The 10,774-nt window shown below is 51.5% G+C and overlaps 1 non-coding gene across 1 annotated transcript; it reads right to left on the bottom strand.

Moving 5' to 3' along the window:
- Positions 1-8,006: 8,006 nt before the first annotated feature.
- On the bottom strand, positions 8,007-8,113 carry LOC116594583. Its single transcript, XR_004287296.1, has one exon. It is a non-coding gene; the product is annotated as a U6 spliceosomal RNA (small nuclear RNA).
- Positions 8,114-10,774: the final 2,661 nt, after the last annotated feature.

Here is a 10,774-nt window from a genome sequence, read left to right as displayed (position 1 = left end):
GGGGAGTGGGAGGTTGGGGGGAGCCAGGTGGTGGGTATTAGGGAAGGCACATATGGCATGGAGCACTGGGTGTGGTGCATAAACAATGAATTCTGTTATGCTGAAAAGAAATTAATAAAAATAAATAAATAAAATAAAAGTACTCAAAAACAAACAAACAAACAAACAAAAACCCATTGCCAAACCTAAGGTCATGAATATTTGCCCCTGTGTTTTCTTCTAAGAGTTTTATAGTTTTGTTTATTTATTTATTTATCTAAAGATTATTAATCTATTTATTTATTTGACAGACAGAGATCACAAGTAGGCAGAGAGGCAGGCAGAGAGAGGGGTGGGGGGAAGCTGGCTCCCTGTCTAGCAGAGAGCCTGATCCCAGGACCCTGGGATCATGACCTGAGCCCAAGGCAGAGGCTTTAACCCACTGAGCCACCCAGGGGCCCAGTTTTATAGTTTTAGATTTAGCTCTTTGATCTATTTCCAGTCAATTTTTGTATATGGTGTGAGGTAAAGGTACGGCTTCATTCTTTCGCACGTGAGTAGCCAGCTTTCTCAGTATCCTTTGTTCAGGTTGACTGTCCTTTCCCCGTTGAATGTTCAAGGTACTTTTGTCAAAAATCGATTGACTGCACGTGTGAAGGCATCTTTCTGCGCTCTGTAATCTATCGGTCTACATGCCTGTCTTTATGCCGCACAGGGGAGGATGTCACCTCCCTTGCAAGTTGTCGTGAGGATGAGAAAAAACCCAAGTGAAGTGCCTCGTGCACAGCTGGGTGCACAGCAGGTGCCGGACCGATGGCAGCTGTCCTGAGGAGACGTCTGCCCCGCTGCCTTCAGGTCGAAAGGCCGAGAAGCACTCAGGTTCCCCCAGACACACTGGGCATTCGGCCCCGGAGAAGTCATCCCCGCCCTCGCAGTCCGCCTGGGGAGACCGGAGAGTCGCTCCGAGGCCACAGGCCCTCGTCTGGTTGTCCCGCTTGTGTCCGCTGCTTCCCAGCACCTGCAGTAGATTCTCCATGTCTGCTTCTCCCTTCCCGAGCTGCTGGCCACACTCCGATCCCCCGCCGAAGACCCTGGGACAGGAGCCTGGTAGTTACCTGTGAAGGGTTTTCCTGGAGGGGTGGGGAGGGAGAGAGAAAATGAGAGCAGGAAGCAGGAGAGCCCCCGGCGGGCTGCCCTGGGGGCCCTGGGGACCCGCTGAGCCACCTCCGCACTGGGCTCCTGGGTGGTTGATCCACTGACGCCCTCAGGCCTGGGGGTTTTAAACCGGCCCGTCTGGGTTACCCCCGCACAAAGAGCTGAGCGGGTTCCCACCCGGCTGGAAGAAACCCCGAGGCTGAGAAGCAGAACGAGGAAGGGACTGGAGGCGAGAACCGTCACGGGGAACCATCGCCTGCACCCGCGGGGGGACTAAGGAGGACAGAGGGGATATGAGGTGAGACTCCGCGGGCGCCTGCAGCCACCGCCACCGGCCGCGGCTCCGCCTCTCCTGCTCCGTGACTCCTGCAGGCTCAAAGCTTCTACTGCATCATCCTGGACTCTTGGCTCTAGTTCCTGCAGATCTCTGGGTTTCTGTGTCACTCTGCTGTCCACGCCTTGCCTTTCACCTGTCCTCCAGAGAAGCCTGGGTGGCCGTGACTTCCCACCAGCCCAGCTCTTCGGCACTGGCCGCCCTCGCCCCAGGCCCTGAGCCTCCCTCCGTCCACGTTTCCAAGGTTCCAGAAATAAAGCATAAAAACGTGTTCATAAGAACTGACAGTTTCTTCAGCAGGAGCTGGGGTGTGACGGCACCCAGGGTCACCCAGATGGCTTGTCAGGGTGTCCCTTGACAAATGAGGATATTGGGGATCGGTGGAATTCAGAAACGTGCCTCAGGGCACAGTTATTTAAGAGCAAGCGTGGACTCGAACCGAGTCTCCTGATTCCAAATCTCATACCCTTTCCATGTAATCGTTTTACCTCTTATACAGGGAACGGAACCTCCAAGTGCCGAGTGTCACGAGAATCTTCTCATGAGAATCTATCTGGCAGGTTACTTCATTATCCCAAAGGATCTGCCCAGGGATCTGTAGGTCCTGGAGGACAGAGCCCAAGATTGAACCCTCAATAAACAAACCCATACCTCTTGTGCCAGTTCGAATAGCACTTCTTACGAAATTCTAGTGGGAGCAAGTGGGAGCAGACGCCGAAGATTTCAGAGAAAAGGTTGTGGGAGAAAAGCATGAGATTGAGAAGAATTCTGATGGTTCCCTTCGATGTCCCTGAGAACTGGGGAAAGCTGCGTAACCAGTCATGGTCCTGGTGGCAAACAGTAGGAGCCAACTGGCCAGCCCACGCTGGAAAGGGTTCATGGGGAGACTGTGGGATGGCTCACCCAATGGTGGGAAGGCTGGGAAAGCAGTCTAGGCTGGAGCAGAGAGGCCTTCGTCCGCCTAGACTGAACCACAGGAATGGCCAGCTGCAATCGCCGTTCCTGGACACCCTGCTGGCCTGGCAGCTCTGGGGTGCCTCCCGCCCCCTGCTGGGCCCCAGCGCCACCCTCGGCCGTCCTGGGGGGTGGGGGGTGTTGTCTGATCCATTTCTGTTTCTGGGATGGGAGCTGGGGACTTGAGATAATGCCCCAAATCAGAAGTGTGTGGAGGCTGGGCAGCCAAAGGGACGAGAGTTTTCAGAGCTATTGTTATTCTTCCTCGACGCGGGACACCACCTGGTTCCTCCGAGACACGGTGGCTCAAGGCTCTTCCTTCTTAAAACATTCTGGCTCCCGAGACTTCCTCCTGCAACTCGTCTTCCTCTGCAGCCAGGTGTCTTGATAGGACTGTCCATACTCATGGTCTCCCCTTTGTCACCATCCCAGCCAGCAGTCTGCCATTTCTTCCCAGAACTCCACCCGCTGGAACTGCCCACCGAGAGGTTACCAGGAGCTTCCAGGTGACAGTCCCACTTGTCGATTTCCGTCCTTCTCTGCGCTTGGTGAAACCCTCCACTCCCTAGTTACCTGCTTCGTTTTGCTTTTAACTGAGGTCGTATGCTATGCAGTACACAGGGGCAGATTGGAGTTTGATGGGGCCTGAAGCTGATGCATTTGGAGGAAACTTCCTTAAGAAAAATATGATGGAGTTGCATAAAGCAATTGCTGGAGCCCCTTCCGGGCATTCAAAGGAGCTGATGCCAGTGAGGGGCTGCGAAGCGTAAGCTCCAATAATTTCATGAATCATCCCTGAGAAGAGACAAGCTAGTTTACGGAACCATTCTCTCTCAACAGACATGGTGTGTCTGTCGGTTTTTTGCCATTACCAAAACACAAAGAAAGTTCGAACATGCAACCCTTTCGTGAACACATGTCTTTCTCTACAACAGACAAGAACTACCGAGAGCTGGGTCGGCAGATACGGAAAATGACTGTTTCATTTTTATTTTCAGGTTTTATTTCAAGGAGGGCTACATTGCCCTTCAAAGAGGCGTCACTAAATACCACTCCAACCAGCCATTGCAGTGGGAATTCTCAAACATCCTTGCCAGCACTGGGTATTATAATCTTTTGGGGGTTTTTTTTTTTTTTTTTTTGACAAGCTAATAGGAAAAATAAAAAGGCATTTCAATTTTAATTGAATTTATTTTAATTTACTGTATTAATTTCTAAGGCTGTTGTAATGAAATACCACATACTGGCTGGCTTTAAAAACCCAGAAACTGACACCTGGGTGGCTCAGTCGGTTAAGCATCGACTCTTGATTTCGGCTCAGGTAGGGTCTTGGTCTCAGGGTCAAGCTCCGCACAGAGCGTGGAGCCTGCGGGAGGTCCTCCCCTCCCTCTGCCCTTCCCCCCTATTTGCGTGTGTGTACTTGGGTGCTCTCTCTCTCTCTCTCTTTCTTTCTCTCTCTGTCTCAAAACAAAAGCAAAAAGCCCAGAAACTTATCATCTCACAGTTCTGGAGACTAAAATATGAAATAAATACGAGAGCCCGTGGGGTCCTGGCTCTGAATCCTGTAGGGGACCATCCTTCCTTGCCTCTTCCTAGCTTCTGGTGCTGGTCACCCACCTTCGGCATATCGCTCCAATTCTCTGTCCTCACACGGCGTTCTCCTTGTGTCTCTGGTGCTACACGGCCCTCTTCTTCTAAGGAGGACACCAGTCATGCTGGATTATGAGCCCGCCCCACTCCAGTATGACCTCATCTTAACTAATCACCTCTAGGACAACCCTGTTTCCAGATAAGTCACATTCTGAGGTACAGGGGGTTAGGATTTCCACATATTTTGGGGAAGGGGGACACAATTCAGCCCATGACATTGACCTTCCTCTAATTCCTAGGGGCATGGAACTTCTCTTTTACTAGAAATTTGGATCCTTTCTTCTGCAAATGGCCTTTCCATATTGGTTACCCAGTCTTCTATTGGGCTGTGTGTCATTTCCCTGCTTCTTTCTGTATCACTGATCTTTTCCATGATGAACCTGTCATATGTGTGGCAAAGGCTTGCTCTCAGCTTATCACGGGTGCTTTCAATTTGGTTTTAGTGTCTGCCTTGACGGCTGTTGCATAAAACTCCCTACGTTTCCCTCCTGCTTCTCTGGCTCCGCGTCTGTTCTTCCTCCTCCCTCCCTTCCCTTGACGCCTTCCCTGTCTCATCAATGGCACCACATCCATCTCTGCTCCAGCCAGAAACACGGCACCTCCTTCGATCTTCCTTCTCCTTCATCTGCTGTATCTGACTTATCACCAGGCTCCACCATTCAGCCTCCTAGGGGCTCAGTCAGTTGAGCATCTGACTCTTGATCTCGGAGTTGTGAGATCGAGCCCCACATTGGGCTCCGTGCTGGGAATGGAGTCTGCTTGGGATTCTCTCTCTCCCTCTCTTTCTGTTCTGCCCCTCACCTCATGTGCTCTCTCTCTCAAAGAATAAAAAATAAGTAAACAAGTAAGTATAGTGCTGATTTATATGAAGTAGATTGATGTGTATTAAGAAAAAGAAGCAGAATAATGGACAGAGAAGAGGGAGGAGCTATTTTGGGCAGGAGGGTTAGCAAGGGCCTCTCGAAGACGGTGGCATGGAGCAGAGCTCTGAAGGTAGTGGAAAGTGAGCACGCAGGTAAAGGCCCAAGCTGGGGACAGACTTGAGTGATGTATAAATGGGGACTCTCTGGCAGAGAGTATTCTAAGACACGGGATTGGGTTCGATGAATTTCAGTAGAGAAGCAAAGGGACCCAAAGAACATGTAAGGGGCAGGAGCCCACCATGCCCTATGCCGCCCAAATGCACACCTCCCAGCTAACCTCTCATCTCCGAGAACCCCAGCTCCACGTGGTTCTGAACATCCCCTATTTTGCCCCAGTCTCACATAATTACCCTTGTCATATACTGGACCCTGTCATCAGCAAATACAGCACATCTTACAGAACGTCCATGTCTAACATCTCGGTCTTGGACCTCCACCTCCAACTATATTTCTAGCTCCTTCCTTTTAGTCTCCTGATATGACAATTCTTCCTCACTTTTGGGATCCCTAAGCCACCAGCTTTCCATTTTTTAACCGGTCCTCCTATCCTTCCTAGGTTAGACTTGAGGTCCATCATTTTAATCCATTCCTTGCAGAGCCGCTGATATGGCTCAAGCATGCTGAATGTTCTCATTTTGACTTCATCACACAAATCTCAAGTAGGTCCTACGTGTGATGAAGTTAAAATGAGAACAGCGCTGCTCAGAAATCCAGCACCCACCCAAAAATGCTGATCCATTTTTTTTTTCTCCCACCTCTCTCAGAGATAGAGAAGTAATCAGTCATAAACACGGGCTCCTTCTTGGCACCGGTTACATAGATATTTTGTCTGGATGAAGGCTGTCAGGGGGCAAGGAGATCCGAGGGCTGGCTACCCATCCTGTGGTGGGAGGTCCTGGGGCCAGGACTTCTGATTTGTTTTTTTTTTAAGATTTTATTTATTTATTTGACAGACAGAGATCACAAGTAGGCAGAGAGGCAGGCAGAGAGAGAAGAAGGGGAAGCAGGCTCCCTGCTGAGCAGAGAGCCTGATGTGGGGCTCCATCCCAGGACCCTGAGACCATGATCTAAGCAGAAGGCAGAGGCTTTAACCCACTGAGCCACCCAGGCGCCCCCAGGGCTTTTGATTTGCACAAGCTGGTGGTGAGACTAGAGGGGCCCCTGAAGGGGGAAGGACACGGTGTCTGTTCATCAACAGTAGCTTGGAAAGTGCTCGGCATCACCTGGTGTGGGACGAGGAGATTCTATGTGGGAGTACAGATGGAAAAAGAGTCGGGATGAGTTTGGTGTTCCAAAGGAGTTGGGATTCTCTCTGGGTGTCTGGCCTCCGCAGGAAAGCTAAAGCAACTCCTGGGATCCCGAGACACCCACCACCATTCACCTGCGTCAAGGTGGACTGTGAGCCATCTTGCCCCCCAGGAGGGTCTCCCACCAGCAGCTGCCTCACACTACCCACTGGCTGCCCAGCTAGTGATGTCTTTCTGTCTGGAGGCCTCACGCAGGGCATCAAAAGTCTTCCATGTGAACAATGACCTCGTCAATAGCCCACGACGTATGTCAGCACTCCCTGAACAGGCAGGGTCTCTGGACATCTGGAGGGGGTGGGGCTGGATCTGGGAGGCCTCTACCTAGAAGGGGCGTGGCTTGATCCTCCCTGTGGAGACTGTGGTCTCCACAGTGGTAACACCTACTTCCCATATCCTCGCATTTCAGGGCCTTGCTCTTTTTGGAAAAGACACCAATGCTATTTAATTCTTTCCCCAAATGGGGTGTGGTGGGAGGCTTCTAAGCCCTCTCAGTGCGCAAGGTTTCCCGAATCTACTTGCTTAGCTCCCACCCCGTGGCCACCTCCCTAGTGTGTGTTCTCTCTCCCAGATTGCTGCCGCGGCTTGCTTACCGGTCCCTCTGGCTGGCAGACACCGCCCCCCACCCCGCCCCGATCCATCCTCTGAAGCCCAATTCTGGTACATCAGCCCCTTGTTTCCCCTCGGGGGTGGCAAACTTCAGCCTGTAGGCCAAAGCCAGACCGCCGCCTGTTTTGGTATCGCCCCTGAGCTAAGACTGGTTATTACATTTTTTAAAAAAAGATATTATTTATTTGACAAACAGAGATCACAAGTAGGCAGAGAGGCAGGCAGAGAGAGAGAGGAAGAAGCAGGGTCCCTGCAGGGCAGGGAGGCCCTATGTGGGGCTCGATCCCAGGACCCTGGGATAATGACCTGAGCCGAAGGTACAGGCTTTAACCCACTGAGCCACCCAGGCGCCCCTGGTTATTACATTTTTAAGTGGTTGGGAAAAATTCAAAAGAAGAATGTATTCCGTGACTTTTAAGAGTTATATGAAATTCAGGGGGCGTCTGGGTGGCTCAGTCGGTGACTCTTGATTTCAGCTCAGGTCATGAGCTGAGATTGAACCCCATGTCAGACTCCACACCCAGTGCAGAGCCTGCTTCAGAGTCTCTCTCTCCCTATGTCCCTTCCCTCCCCCTCTCCCACCCCTGCTCATGCATATGTGCACCTGCTCTTTCTTTAAAAAAAAATTTTTATTAAGGGCTCCTGGGTGGCTCAGTGGGTTAAGCCGCTGCCTTCGGCTCAGGTCATGATCTCAGGGTCCTGGGATCGAGTCCCGCATCGGGGGGACCTCTGCTCGGCAGGGAGCCTGCTTCCCTTCCTCTCTCTCTGCCTGCCTCTCTGCCTGCTTGTCATCTCTCTCTGTCAAATAAATAAAGAAAATCTTTAAAAAATTTTTTTATTAAATAAAATAAAAATATATTGCTTTAAAAACTATATGAAATTCACATGTCAGTGTGCATAGAGAAAACTTTATTGGAACAGAGTTACACTATGACCTATGGCTTCTCTCCTGCTATCCCAGCAGAAGTGGAAAGTTGCAATAGTCTAAAATACCTACCGTGGGGCCCATTATATCAAAAGCTCACTGACTTCTCCTTTAGGTCACATATGTATTCCCATTGCCTCCGGATTAAAATCCAAACGGCAAACTCTTTTTTTTAATATGCGGAACACTTCACGAATTTGCGTGTCGTCCTTGAGCAGAGGCCACGCTGATCTTCTCTGCACCGTTCCAAATTTCGTATATGTGCTGCCAGTGTGAGCACCAAACAGCAAACTCTTCAACATGACCTTCAAAGTCCTTTGTAACCCGTCTCCCAGTTCAGATTCCAGGAGGTTCAACTTCTTTCATGTTCACAAATTCTGGAATTCTTCCCACTTTTTTACCATGCCCTCGCTCCCCTTCTCTGCTTGGCCAACTTATACTCGTATTTTCAGGCTCTGCCCTGGTGTCCCTGTCCTCCAGGGAGCCCTTCCTGACTCTCCCCAGGGCTGATTAAATGTCTCTCTGGCGAGTTCCCTCAGACCCTTCTATCCCACTACCTGCCACAGGGCAGGTCTCTGGGAGGTTAGCTGCTGCAGAGAAGCCAAATGAGCTCCTGACTTAGAAGTGTCAGTTAGATTGAGTAATTAAAGGATTGGTGGTGACCTCCGAGAAAAATTTCAGTAGAATTGGGAGCAGAAGCCAGGTTGCTTTGGGGAGGAAGTGGTGTATCAGGAAACTGTGGCAGTCAGTGTAAACAACTCTTTCAACACGTGCTTTGGCTTAAGAGGGGAAGGGTCTAGTTGCTGGAAAAGGACCCAAGGTAGAGGGAGTGGGGGAGGAGACACGTGGGGACTCTTGTTTGTTCTTAGCGAGGCATCAGTAGGGAGACATCAGAGAAGCCCGAGAGAACATCAAGGAGCCGAAGGTGGAATCCGGTTTGGGATCCTGTGCGGTGGGGTGGATGGCCTTAGGCGGTGCCTTAGTCAGCGCGGGCTGCTAAGACAGCATACCACAGACTGGGAGATTTGCAAACAGCAAACCTGTATTTCTCACGGTCCTGGAGGCTGGGAGTCCAGGTTGCACACTGCATTACATGGTGGAAGGATTAGAGAGCCCTCTGGGCCCTCTTTTATAAGGACACTAATCCCATTCATGAGGGCTTGGCCCTCATGACCTAATCACCTCCCAAAGACCTTACCTCCTAGTACCATCACATCGGGCATGAGGGTTTAACATTATGACATTTGTGGGATACAAACATTCAGCCCATAGCAGTTGGTAAAAGGACAGGTCTTCCCCTTGGAGGCAATATGTGGGTGCAGTCAGGGGCACCTGGATGGCAGGATGATGGGGGGTCCCTGTCTGAAGCCTTCCAGCTTCTGTGTGTGAGAGGAGAGGCTGGAGGTCTGGGGAGACTGGAGCGGACAGGGTGAGCCCCTAAGGAAGACAGAGCGCCCGACGGGTAGTCTCCGAAGCCTTGTTATGGTTGACGTCCATGAATTTATGGCACCGGACTCTGTGGTGACATGGTTTTCTCCAGCAGAGCTGAGGGCCCCAGTGTCCCCAGGGACAGGAAGAGCAATCAGACTGCCCCGAGTAGAGGTTCCCAGACAGGTGCAGCAGAGAGACAGCCCAAGAGAAGCCAGGGGGTTGTCGAGAGAGTGGTCGGGCTGGGGAACTGTGGCATCCCCGCAGGAGGGGAAGGAAGTGAAGAAGGAGGAGGGAGTCAAAGACCATCTGAAGGTAAAGAACGGGAAGTGTGAGCTTGGCAATGAGCCAACAGCCGGAGGGGCGGGGCCACAGGGAGAGAAAGGGCTCCGGGGGTGTCAAAACACGGGGTGAGGTCACAACGTCCACAGTTCGGCGCTGTGGACGTTGGGAAGTGGAGTGCCCAGGTGAGAGGGAAGGCCAGGAGCTGAGCACGCAGGCTCTCCGCTGTGTGACACAGGGGCGCGCCGACAGCACAGCAAAGGAGGGTCTTGGGTCGAGGGGAAAGAGAAACCAAGTCTGGGCCCAAAGCTGCCGTGAAGGGGTGAGGCAAGAACTTCAGAGGAGACGGGTTCTTGACCAGACTCTAGAAGATAATGGCCTGGAGGGAGCCTCAGGCAGGTGCACCAGGGGCACGGAAGGAGGGCAAAGGAACACTGGGGAGGGGGCGGGGCGGGGCGCGTGGCCTCACGGAACAGCCCGACTTCTGTTCAGACAGAGGCTCCAAACTGCAGGCCCACAGGCCAAACCCCCACCGCTGTGCTTTGCTTGCTCAGAAAATGAAGAGTCGACATGAAAACCCTCAGGAGGTTTCTCACAACGTTTCAGATGGCAGGTCTCTTTCTGATCGTTTTTTCTAGGGTAGAATTCCCATACCATAAGATTCTCCATTTTAATGTGTATAACTCACTGGTTTCTACTACCTTCACAAGGCTGTACAACCGTCTTTGTTACCTAATTCTAGAACACTCCTCTCAACCCCCAAAGAACACTGGTTCCCATGAGCAATCATTCCTGCTCCAGCCTGAACCCCAGTGACCAACCAATCATCTCTCTCTATGGGTTCTCCCATTGGGAACGTTTCATGTTGAACAGATGACATAAGAGGACTTTTATGTCTGGGCTTCTGTCGCTGAACGTAATGTTCCCGAGGCTCAATCATGTTGTGACACGTTTCACAACGTGTCTATGGCCGAACCATATTCCATTGGATGGACGTACCACATGGTGTTCGTGTGGTCATTCTCTGACGGACTTCGGGCTGTGTCCACCGTGGGACATTATGAATATTACTGCTGCGAACATTCACATACAAGTTTTTGTGCCAACTGTTTGCTTACATACCTAGGAGTAGACTCCTGGGTGACGCGGTGGCTCTACGTTTCACTTTCTGAGGCGCAGTCCATAGTTTCACAGCCCTGCACCGGTTGGCTTTCCCACCAGCAGGGTGGGA

The sequence above is a fragment of the Mustela erminea genome, chromosome 6 (assembly GCF_009829155.1).
Source record: "Mustela erminea isolate mMusErm1 chromosome 6, mMusErm1.Pri, whole genome shotgun sequence".
NCBI classification, from domain to species: domain Eukaryota; kingdom Metazoa; phylum Chordata; class Mammalia; order Carnivora; family Mustelidae; genus Mustela; species Mustela erminea.
The sequence above is the reverse complement of the archived record's forward strand: the minus strand, read 5'-3'. Positions and strand labels throughout refer to the sequence as shown.